General features: G+C 45.4%; 1 pseudogene; it reads left to right on the top strand.

The window, feature by feature from the left end:
- LOC134983736 (zinc finger protein 585A-like) overlaps positions 1 to 12822 on the top strand; it is a 186634-nt pseudogene extending 173812 nt beyond the window's left edge.
- The last annotated feature ends 253 nt before the right edge of the window (positions 12823 to 13075 follow it).

Below are 13075 nucleotides of genomic sequence, written 5' to 3'. Positions count from 1 at the left end.
CCTGCAACATATACAGGACTCTGCAAACTTTATGGGGGAAGCCATAAAAGACGTAGGTATGCTTAATGCACGCACCACTGCTATGGCAGTATCGGCACGCAGCGGCTTATGGTTACGCCAGTGGATTGCTGACGCGGACTCCAGGAAAGACGTGGAAGGCCTACCCTTCACAGGAGAGTCCTTATTTGGAGATGAACTGGACAAATGGATCTCCAAAGCTACTGGGGGGGGGGGGGGGGGAATTCCTAGTGTCTCTGGATATCAAGGATACGTACCATCACATTCTGATCTGACCACCTCACCAGGCTTATCTACGCTTTGCACTACAAGACTGTCACTACCAGTTCCAGGCCCTGCCATTTGGTCTCTCCACGACACTGAGTGTGTTCACCAAGTTGATGGCAGAGATGATGTTTCTCTGGCTGGGTCCACAGAATTATCCACAGGATAACATTGGGATATTGTCGAGCAACCGCGAAAATGGCACCAACACGGTCACGAGCTTTCTGGCCTCCCAGGATGCATTGGAGCCTTCACCATATAGTCCCGCCCCCTGACTCAGTCAGATCAGTTTTTTGCTTGGTGCGGCAGGAAGCCGCATGGTCACAGGGCTGCTGTGAAAGCAGCCTCAAGTTTTCATTACTTTATTTTTATAGACTTACTATAATGTTTTTTAGAGCGACTTCTCTTAACAGCGTCTTAAACGCATATTAGAAAGAGTCGCTCCAACAACTCCCCACCGGGTCGCAACAACGCTTACCTTCGCGGTACAGTGCTGTCTCGACGGGCGTCTGTGTCGGATTTTCTAGCAGGTCCAGCAGACGTAACCAGGCTGTGGCCGGAGCATGGGGAGACGGTGAGTCTATGGACTTCCTCTTACTAGAGGGGTCAGGACACAGCTACACTGATTTGGTGGAGACTACAAACAGCGTGTTGATGCGCCGAACATCTCGAGTGTGACAGCGCTACGCTCCGGGGATCATAGGCGCCAGGACTAGGTGAGGCCGCGATCCTGGGAGTTTAAGTCAACAGGGGGTTTCAGACGCTCTCCTGGCCGTCCCTCCTCCGAGTTCATGGCCAGTTCCCGCGGGTCTCTCGTTTCATGAACTGAATGACCTCACTTCCGGCTCAGACGCTACCACGAGGGTACTCTGTCGCAGCTTAGACGCTGCGGTTGTGTACACTGGAGATAAACCCACCCAGACCGAGTCGCAGGCCTTAGCGTCTGCATACACGTGGAAGTCACTCAGCGTCCGTGTCCGTTATCAGTTACCAAGAGCGGCAGTGTACACCAGTAGCGTCTGAATCCACTCAGCGTCTTTCGAGCGTCTTTGCTTGGATATGGAAGTGTGGTGAGTCTCCCTGTATCCCGCTCCCTGGAGGCAGGGTATACAGTACTAAAAATTCCTTCTACTTCTTAGTGTGCACTGTTAATTTTTAGTACCTATTGCATATGAGACCTGTATATTACTGTGTTTTCTGCATGTTATGTTGAAAAAGAACCAGTTAAACAGAAGTACAATTTTCCTACTTATGTATAAGTTATTATGGAGGTTGTATTCTCATATGACAATGTCTAATGCTTTAACATGTGACTGACTGCTAGTATGTGTGCTGACTTTTCTGTGTAATGTCAGTCCTGTTCTGACCCTCAAATCAGGTGCACTGTGGTCAGATTGATTTCACCTCTATATACTGACATATAGGGCGTTTTTCAGTCACAAATTGTGTTGTCAATAACAGGTTAATACCATGTCTGTGAGCGGCAAAAGTGATAAGGAGAATTTATCAAGCACTCCTATAACCCTAACATGCTTATCTTGTAAGTCAGGGGTAATTAGTATAGACCAATTAGTCACTTATGAGGGTTTGTGTGCAAACTGTTTCGCTTTTCAGCGAAGTAAAAAACAGGAGTTGGTTCAACCACCAACAGAGCCACCATGGAATATGTTCGCAAAGACTCTATCTTCAATAGCGGACAAGTTAACTACAGTAGCACCACCTCAAGGGTTAGGTTACACCATGAACCCATACATGCAGCTCCCTTCCTATGGTTTGGTTCCAGTAGACTCTACAAGCAACCAAGGGACAGGTAAGACTAAGATACGTCTGTGTGGCAGACTACACAAGAGGATACATCGGATGATGATGATACAATAGATTCAACTCCGTATGATGATCAGTCGCAGAGTTTTAGTTCAGATGATGTAGCTGAACTTATTAATGCAGTAAAGGCTGTGCTTTCTCTGGAAGAACCAGCCAAGACAGTGTTAAAAGCTAAAGCACCTGTATTTAAATGAACAAAATCAGTGAAAGCTGAATTCCCAGCGTCAGATGAGCTGACGGAAATGATGGAAGAGTCTTGGGCAGCGCCCAGTAAAAAGTATAAGATTCCTAAGAGATGGGATTCTTATCCATTTCCTGCTGTGGATTGTTCGAAAAGAGAAGTTCCTCCAAAAGTAGATGCCCATGTTCTGCGACTCGTGCATAAATCTGCTTTACCACTGTCATCTACCTCATTGAATGATGTCACAGACAGAAGGGTAGATAGCTTCTTGAAAAATATATTTTCTCTAGTAGGAGCAGTGGTAAGACCTGAAATGGCTGCGGCCTGGGTAGCAAAGGCAATGGGCGAATGGATAGAGGAAATAGAGAATGACATCCCTTCTCCTACTAGGGAGCAAGAGGATCATTTTTGCCGTTTAAGACAATCTGCCCAGTATTTAGAAGAAGCAGCAATCGATATGGGTACAGTTGCTTCTAAAGCTTCATTCTTGACAGTAGTCACTCGCAGAGCAGTTTGGCTACGTACCTGGAAGGCAGATGCGGAGTCCAAGAAAGAATTGGAAGCATTGCCTTTTGTTGGTAATATATTATTTGGAAAACCTTTATCGGATATCCTAGAATCAGAGGCTGAATCGAAGAAGGTCAGATTTCCGGCTACCTATAACCCTAAGTCTAAGGGTTTAAAATTTCGCTCATTTCGTTGGCAAAGTGAAAGCTAAAGAGGAGTCTAAGTAACCCCAGTTTAAATCCAGGGGTAGGAAGCAGTGGGCTAGCAAAAAGCCAGCTTCCAAGCCTGAACAGAAACCATCAGTCTGAAGAGACGGGCCTCCACCTGGAGGATTCCAGGGTTGGGGCCGACTCCTTCAATTTGCACACATATGGCAACAGTCAACAGCAGATGCCTGGGTGCAGAAGGTAGTATCTCAGAGGTATGGGTTCCCATTCAGGAGGCAGCCTCCTCAAAGATTTTTTTGCACCAGCCCGTCTCGTATAGAGTCGAAGGCCAATGTCCTGCAAGAAGCAGTCCAAAAATTACTGCAGTCAGGTGTGATTGTCCCAGTACCTCCATCACAAAGGGGACAGGGGTTTTACTCCAATCTATTTCTAATCCAGAAGCCCAATGGGTCATATCGACCAATTCTAAATCTGAAAATGTTGAACAAATACATATGGATCCCGAGGTTCCACATGGAGACGTTACGCTCCATAATGTTGGCTATGGAACCGGGAGATTACATGGTATCTCTGGATGTGCAGGATGCTTACATACATGTGCCTATAGCACTGTCACATCAGTGTTACCTCAGGTTTGCCATCCTCAAGGAACACTTCCAGTTCCAAGCTCTGCCGTTCGGGCTAGCTACAGCACCCAGGGTGTTTACCAAGATTATGGTGGTTATGGCAGCTTGTCTGCGCAAACAGGGGATAAGAATATTCCCATACCTAGACGACCTATTAATCTTAGCACAGTCGCAAGATTTACTGTTGAGCCATCTCCAACAGACAATAGTTTGTTTACAGAGACACGGGTGGCTCATAAATTGGGAGAAGTCGTCCCTGAATCCATCACAGCGGATGGTTCATTTGGGAGCCATATTGGATTCAGACCTACAGAGAGTTCTCTTACCAGAGAAGAAAATAGTCAAGGTGCAGGTCATGGCTCAGGAAGCGTTGCAAGCCCAGACAATGTCAGTCCATGCAGCAATGCGACTGTTGGGTCTGATGGTATCAACCTTCGACATGGTGCAATATGCGCAGTTCCACTCCAGACCGTTGCAGCACCTTATTCTGACCAAATGGAACGGAAATCATCAGACGATAAAGAAGCAGATGATAAAGATTCCAGTAAACGTAAAAAGGTCTCTAGCGTGGTGGCTACAGACAGACCATTTAAACAAGGGGAGACCCTTTTGGATAAAGGAGTGGCAAGTCTTGACAACAGATGCCAGCCTGCAGGGCTGGGGGGTGGTACTCGGAAGCCTATGGTTCCAAGGAAAATGGACCGCAAGGGAAAGTCGCCTGCCAATAAATCTGTTGGAAATAAGATCCATTTACTTGGCTCTGGTTCAGGCAAAGGACAATCTGCAAGGAAGACCAGTCCAGATCCGCTCAGACAATGCGACGGCAGTAGCATACCTCAATCATCAAGGAGGAACTCACAGCAAGAGATTGATGGAGGAAGTAACTCCCATTCTAAAATGGGCAGAACTCCATCTCCCGGCATTGTCAGCAGTATTTGTCCCGGGGGTACTAAACTGGGAAGCGGACTTTCTCAGTCGGCACACCATTCAGGAAATCAAATGGGCACTACACCCAGAAGTGTTTCAGACACTGGTGAACAGATGGGGTCTACCAGAGATAGACCTTATGGTGTCTCGTCTGAACAACAAAGTTCTAAGGTATGGATCGAGAACAAGGGACCCAGGAGCGGTCCTTGTAGACGCACTGTCAGTAGAATGGAAGTTTCAGCTGGCGTATCTGTTCCCTCCAATATCTCTGTTACCCAGAGTAGTGAGAAAGATAAAACAGGCAAAAGGAGCAATCATTCTAATAGCTCCAGCTTGGCCAAAAAGGCATTGGTACACAGATCTGTTGAGAATGTCCATGGAAGCACCGATACTGCTCCCTCAACGTCCGGATCTGTTAATGCAGGGTCCTTGTTGTCACAGTCATCTGGATCGCCTGTCTTTGACGGCGTGGCTGTTGAAACCTCTATCTTAGAGGCTAAAGGTTTTTCGAAACAAGTAATCCAAACTATGCTTAGAGCAAGAAAGCCTTCTTCGGCTCGTGTGTATCATAGAATATGGCAAGCCTATATTCACTGGTGTACTGGAAAAATTTCAATCCGAGATCTTTTAAAGTAGCTAGGATTTTGGATTTCCTTCAGGAAGGATTGGATAAATGGTTGAAAATTGCTTCCTTGAGGGTTCAAGTTTCAGCGTTAACTGTATAGTTTCAGCAGAAGATTGCTGATTTACAGGATGTAAGTACATTTTTCCAAGGAGTAGTACATATTCAACCTCCATTTGTTCCTCCTGCAGCTCCCTGGGATTTGAATTTAGTTCTTAAATTTCTCCAGGGTCCTCTGTTTGAACCACTTGAGAGAGCAGATCTTAAGTGGTTAACGGTTAAAGTTCTTTTTTTTACTGGCAATGGCGTCAGCCAGAAGAGTGTCAGATTTAGGAGCATTATCATGTAAGTCTCCTTTCCTAAGTTTTTCTCCAGACAGAGCAGTTCTCAGAACGAGATCTAGCTATCTTCCAAAGGTGGTATCAAAGTTTCACCTGAATGAAGAGATTGTAGTCCCAGCTTTTCAGGTATCGGGACTATCTGCGGGAGAAGCGTCGCTGGACGTGGTCCGGGCTTTAAGAATCTACGTAGATCGTACTAGTGCCATCAGGAAAACAGATTCTCTCTTCATCCTCTGCGGATTCCATAGAAGAGGATGGCCTGCTAGTAAACAGACGCTGGCGAGATGGCTCCGAATGAAAATATCAGAAGCTTATTCTCATGCAGATCTTCCTATTCCGGCTAATGTCTCTGCACACTCTACACGTAAGGTAGGTCCTTCTTGGGCAGCACAACAGGGTGCTTCAGCAGAACAGATATGTAGGGCAGCCACATGGTCTTCCATAAACACATTCATTAGACATTATGCCTTGGATACGTTTGCCTCTCATGACGCAGACTTTGGGTGAAAGGTCCTCCTGTGCAATCAGGAGCGTCCCCACCACTAAAATCGCTTTGGGAATCCCAATGTTATCCTGTGGATAATCCTGTGGACCCTGCCGGAGAAATATACGTTATGGTAAGAACTTACCATTGATAACGTGATTTCTCTTATGTCCACAGGGATCCCACCCTGACGCATCTGATTTGAGGATCTAGACAATCACTAAAACCTCTTCCTTCTTGTATGGAAGGGTGTGCATGTGTGTTCTTATCGCCTAAACCGGTCTCTACCTGATGTTCCTGCCTAAAATCGCTGTGGAAAGAACTGATCTGACTGAGTCAGGGGGCGGGACTATATGGTGAAGGCCCCAATGCATCCTGGGAGGCCAGAAAGCTCGTGACCGTGTTGGTGCCATTTTCGCGGTCGCTCAACAATATCCCAATGTTATCCTGTGGATACCTGTGGACATAAGAGAAATCACGTTATCAACGGTAAGTTCTTACCATAACGTATATTTCTCCTTCGCAAACAGGGAGTGAACATAATTCCGTACCTGGACGATCTCCTGAAAAAAGCACAGTCCATGGAAAGGTTGTTGAGCAGCATTGGTCTCACAACCAAACTACTCCTGGATCATGGTTGGATTCTAAATCTCCCGAAATCTGATTTAGAGCCAACTCTGAGATTTCCATTCCTGGGAATGATACTGGACACAGAGTCACAGAAGGTGTTCCTTCCATTGGAAAAGGCATTGGTAATCCAGTCGATGGTTCAGGATGTCCTGAAGCCAACACGGATATTGGTGCATCTATGCATTCGCCTTCTGGGGAAAATGGTGGCTTCTTACAAGGCGCTTCAGTATGTAAGGTTTCATGCGAGGCCCTTCCAGCTGGACCTGTTGGACAAATGGTCCAGAGAACGCATCTTCACGTGCACCAGAGGATCTGTCTGTCGCCAAAGGCCAGGCTCTCCCTTCTGTGGTGGCTACAGACTTCTCACCTAATCGAGGGCCGAAGGTTCGGGATTCAGAATTGGATTCTGCTAACCACAGACGCAAGCCTCAGAGGTTGGGGGAGCGGTCAACCAGGGGGTGCAGTTTCAAGGAAGATGGTCAAGTCAAGAAGTTCTTCCAGTCAACATTCTGGAACTCAGGGCTGTATACAACGCCCTTCTGCAGGCCTCATATCTTCTTCAACATCTGGCAATTCAGGTTCAGTCGGACAATGTGACAGCAGTAACGTACATAAACTGACAGGGAGGAACGAAAAGCAAAGCAGCAATGTCAGAGATATCAAGAATTCCCCTCTGGGCGGAAAAACATGCTGTGGCGTTGTTGGCGGTCTTCATTCCGGGAGTAGACAACTGGGAGGGAGGCTTCCTCAGCACACACGACCTGCACCCGGGGGAGTGGGGCCTTCACCCGGAGGTGTTCAGGTGCTTGACACGTCAATGGGGATGTCCACAAATCGACATGATGGTCTCTTGTCTCAACAAGAAGCTCAAGCAGTATTATTCCAGGTCGAGAGACCCACAGGCAGTGGACGCTCTGACAACTCCATGGGTCTATCAGATGGTGTACGTGTTCTCTTCACTTCCGCTGATCCCAAGAATTCTCAAAAGAATATAAAGGGAAAAAGTTAAAGCAATTCTCATTGCTCCGGACTGGCCAAGAAGGGCCTGGTACGCGGACCTTCTGGGGATGCTCCTGGAAGATCCGTGGCCTCTACCTCTTCACGAGGATCTCCTGTAACAGGGGCCGTTTGTCTATCAAGACTTAACACGGCTACGTTTGACGGCATGGAGGTTGAACAGATGATTCTAGCCAGGAGAGGCATTCCTGAAAAGGTCATCCCAACTATGATCCAAGCCAGAAAGAGGGTAACGTCTAAACATTACCACTGTATTTGGAAGAAATACTTCTCTTGGTGTGAGAGCAGAAATTATTCTGCGGTGGAATTTTATCTGGGACGTTTCCTGATTTTTCTGCAGTCGGGTGTGGATGTGAGCCTACGTCTGGGCTCCGTAAAAGTCCAGATTTCGGCCTTGTCCATTTTGTTTCAGAAACAATTGGCGTCTCTCTCCTGAGGTCCAGAAGTTCTTGAAAGGGCTTCTGCACACCAAGCCTCCCTTTGTGCCTCCCACGGCACCTTGGGATCTCAATTTGGTGCTGCGGTTCCTCCAATCGGACTGGTTTGAACCGTTACAGGAGGTAGACGTAAAATTTCTTACCTGGAAAGCCGTCACACTGTTGGCCTTGGCTTATGCAAGACGTGTGTTGGAGCTGGTAGCGTTGTCTTACAAGAGCCCCTATTTAATCTTCCATGAGGATAGAGCTGAACTCGGGACTCGTCAGCATTTTCTTCCGAAGGTGGTGTTGGCGTTTCACATCAACCAACCAATTGTGGTTCCGGTTGTGACCAACACCTCTATTACTTCAAAGTCTTTGGATGTTGTGAGGGCTTTGAAGGTGTATGTGAAGAGAACAGCTCGTCACAGGAAATCGCACTCGCTGTTCGTTCTTTAACAACAATAAGATTGGGTGTCCTGCTTCAAAGCAGTCTATTGCACGTTGGATCAGGCTCACTATCCAGCATGCTTATTCCACGGCAGGAATGGCGACTCCAAAATCTGTACAGGCCCACTCGACTAGGTGAGTGGGTTCTTCTTGGGCGGCTGCCCGCGGTGTCTCTGCATTACAGCTCTGCCGAGCAGCTACTTGGTCAGGTTTGAACACTTTTGCAAAGTTCTATAAGTTCGATACCTTGGCCTCTGAGGACCTTCAGTTTGGTCAGTCAGTTCTGCAGGACCCTCAGCACTCTCCCACCCAGTTTGGGAGCTTTGGTACTTCCCCATGGTACTAAAGTACCCAGTATCCTCTAGGACATAAGAGAAAATAGGATTTTAATTACCTACTGGTAATTTCTTTTCTGGTAGTCCCTAGAGGTTATTGGGGATCCATTTAGTACCATGGGGTATAGACAGGTCCACTAGGAGCCAAAGAAAAGGATTTACCAGTAGGTAATTAAAATCCGATTTTCTGCAACGAGGCCTGGACTTTGGTCTTCGTCTGGCTTCCCTCAAAGTTCACATATGGTTTCAGAGAAAGATTTTGTCTATACCTGTTGTTCATACATTCACTCAGGGTGTGTTCCGGATTCAGCCTCCCTATGTCCCTCCTGTGGCTCTATGGGATCTGTCTGTTGTCCTAAATGCCCTGCAAAAGTCTCCATTTGAGCCTCTTGAGTCGGCGGACCTTAAATGACTCACTTCAATGGTCCTGTTTTTACTGGCTATTGCCTCTGCTAGAAGGGTGTCAGACTTAGGCGCATTGCCCTGTCGTCCACCCTTTCTGATATTTCATTGTGACCGGGCAATTCTACGAACTCGTCCCAGTTATCTACCTAAGGTGGTGTCATCGTTTCACCTTAACCAAGAGATTGTGGTTCCTGCCTTTATCTCTTCTGAATTGTCCTCCAAAGAGCGGTCTTTGTATGTGGTAAGGGCTCTCTGTATCTACGTGGAGAGGACTGCCTCCATCAGGAGGTCAGATACCCTTTTTGTACTGTTTGCTTTCCTAAAACCTGGCTGGCCTGCGAATAAGTAAACCTTAGCCAGATGGATTAGAATGGTGGTTGCACAAGCTTATGCGCAGGCTGGACTCTCAGCTCCTACTGCTATTTAAGCCCATTCTACTCGGGCGGTTGGACCTTCTTGGGCGGCCCGCCGTGGTGCGTCCCCAGAACAATTGTGCAAGGCAGCTACATTGTCCTCAGAGAATACGTTCATTGGGTTCTCTGTCTTTAATACTTCCGCCTCCCGGGATACTTCCTTTGGACGACAGGTTCTCATACATGTTAAGGCGCGACCCCTCCCTTGAGAAACTGCTTTAGGACATCCCTTATGTTTCCCTGTGGAATACCGTGTACCCTGCTGCAGAAAAGGAGATGGTAGACTTACCATGGTTAACTCTCTCTCTTTCTGCGAGGTACATTGGGTTCCACAGGGCTGTTTGTGTGGCATTAGCCAATAGTCCCTTCTCCTGTCATGAGAATGTGGTTCTATGTGACTAACATCTGCCTTCTCTCTTACCTGCTCCTACATTGGACTGGTTAACGAAACTGAGCTCTCAGTGCCTGGAGGTAGGGCTATAGAGAAGGCCCCAATGCATCATGGGACAGCTAAAGCGTTAGCCTGTTGGTGCCTCTGGATCAAGATCCACTCTACACCCCAAAGTTTCCCTGTGGAACCCAGTGTACCTTGCAGAAAGAGCGTTAACCATGGTAAGTCCACCATAACTCTCCTTTTCTCTGATCCATCAGCTCATATGACTGATGTTATTGATTATCTAGAATCTCCAATTCATACGATATGTTCCCCATCCATTGTTTTACATTGGTGCTGACATAGGACTTGGCGAGTGACTACATCTCCATTTATACTTCATGGTTAGTTACCAGTACAAGAAAGAGATATATCTAAGTCTTATTATAATATTACATTTGTTATTGTGAGTGTTCTCAGGAGGGTGGACACAATGATAGTCTGAGACGCAATATTATAAAGCCTTCATTAAAAGTTATGTTTTATTACACACATTTACAATTAAGGGTGGGATTCAATTCTTTTCACCCTTTTTCACACCCGTTCTGTGTCTGCCCTCAGGGATGTTGTATCATTATTTCAGCTCGCTACCCCCGGAGTAGCGAGGCACCCAACCTTTTACACAGCTAAACCTGATTACTATGGGCGCAATATGTGCGATAACGGAGATCATTTTAGCAAGGAAATTGGGCGTGATATATCATTTGAATCTCACCCTAAGTGTCCCAGAAAGTCATCTTCTCCTATTGATGACAAGATTAATATTGTTACAGAAAATGTCATGTATGTATGTATGTATGTATGTATGTATGTCATGTAATGTATTTTATTTCCAGCAGATGGATACACAAGCAGGAATATCTCAGAAGGACATCTAATGTTATCCCCGGATTGTGAAATGAAAGATAATGACAGTAGACAGGATTTTCCAGGAGATAACCCCATTACCCTAATTATACATCCAGCTCTATCAGCTGGTCCCTCTGATCCTGGGGAATGTTCTCCTGATCACTCTGATATTGGTGCATCTGTTACAGCTCTGAGAGTAGATACAGAGTTTCCCTGTTCTATAGATGCCAAATGTTTTACACAGAACACAAAGCCACTGACGGGTATGGCAGGTGAAAGGCCATTTCCGTGTTCTGAGTGCGGGAAATGTTTTACCCAGAAATCAAAACTTGTTCAACATCAGCGAAGTCACACAGGTGAGAAGCCATTTTCTTGCTCTGAGTGTGAGAAATGTTTTACCCAGAAATCAAAACTTGTTCTACATCAGCGAAGTCACACAGGTGAGAAGCCATTTCCATGTTCTGAGTGTGGGAAATGTTTTGCAGAGAAATCATATCTTGTTCTACATCAGCGAAGTCACACAGGTGAGAAGCCATTTCCATGTTCTGAGTGTGAGAAATGTTTTGCCTGGAAATCAAAACTTGTTACACATCAGCGAAGTCACACAGGTGAGAAGCCATTTCCATGTTCTGAATGTGGGAAATGTTTTGCAGAGAAATCATATCTTGTTCTACATCAGCGAAGTCACACAGGTGTGAAGCCATTTCCATGTTCTGTGTGTGGGAAATGTTTTGCACAGATATCAAAACTTGTTACACATCAGCGAAGTCACACAGGTGAGAAGCCATTTCCATGTTCTGAGTGTGGGAAATGTTTTACACAGAAATCATCTCTTGTTCTACATCAGCGAAGTCACACAGGTGAGAAGCCATTTCCATGTTCTGAGTGCGGGAAATGTTTTACACAGAAATCATCTCTTGTTCTACATCAGCGAAGTCACACAGGTGAGAAGCCATTTCCATGTTCTGAGTGCGGGAAATGTTTTACACAGAAATCATCTCTTGTTGAACATCAGCGAAGTCACACAGGTGATAAGCCATTTTCTTGCTCTGAGTGTGGGAAATGTTTTACAGAGAAATCAGAATTTGTTATACATCAGAGAAGTCACACAGGTGAGAAGCCATTTTCTTGCTCTGAGTGCTGGAAATGTTTTACATACAAATCACATCTTGTTATACATCAGCGAAGTCACACAGGTGAGAAGCCATTTCCATGTTCTGAGTGCGGTAAATGTTTTACATACAAATCACATCTTGTTACACATCAGCAAAGTCACACAGGTGAGAATCCATTTTCTTGCTCTGAGTGTGGGAAATGTTTTACCCAGAAATCAACACTTGTTATACATCAGAGAAGTCACACAGGTGAGAAGCCATTTTCTTGCTCTGAGTGTGGGAAATGTTTTACCTGGAAATCACAACTTGTTAGACATCAGAGAAGTCACACAGGTGAGAGGCCATTTCCATACTCTGAGAAATAAATCCGCTCTTGTTGCACACAATAGACATCACTCAGGTGAGGAACCATTTTATTCTGGAGTAAAGGGAACTGTTGCACTGGAATTGTTGTGTCTGTCTTGTATAAATATCTATGGATCTATATTGACCGGAAACCCCAAATCTTGATACTGTGTCAAATAATCGTACAGTTTGTGGGGGTGCTACCACAGATCATGTAAGAGTACATTTAGGATATAAGAGGAAAAAAGGAAAAGGATCTGTTTCTGGTGCACTAAGTAGTATATTAGGATAAAAATTCACTTTTAATTCATTTCTTAAAAATATGTGTTGACATGTTCTATTTCATGTCCTCTGAGATAACTTCTGCGAAATATTCTAACATGTACATTTAATGTGACGACATAACAAGACTGTGAATTGCACAAAACAATAAACAAAAATATAAAAAACTGATGAGCGTCTCTTTCGTATCTGTTCTCCGAATATAGTGTCTAAGTACACTCCGTATAGATCTCTGTTTCTTATGAAATTGTTTCTAAGTATTCATATAACTCCTTTATTGTAGTGTATTCCTATAGAGATGTAATATAAACTGCCTGGCAGATAAACTAGATACAGCTGTAAATGATACAATCATGAATTTGTAACAATGTGTCTCGTTAGTAATCTCTTTGGTTACTCACTGCCCAGACATATCTCTTAAATG

This window comes from Pseudophryne corroboree, assembly GCF_028390025.1.
Source record: "Pseudophryne corroboree isolate aPseCor3 chromosome 3 unlocalized genomic scaffold, aPseCor3.hap2 SUPER_3_unloc_22, whole genome shotgun sequence".
Classification (NCBI taxonomy): Eukaryota; Metazoa; Chordata; class Amphibia; order Anura; family Myobatrachidae; genus Pseudophryne; species Pseudophryne corroboree.
The sequence above is the reverse complement of the archived record's forward strand: the minus strand, read 5'-3'. Positions and strand labels throughout refer to the sequence as shown.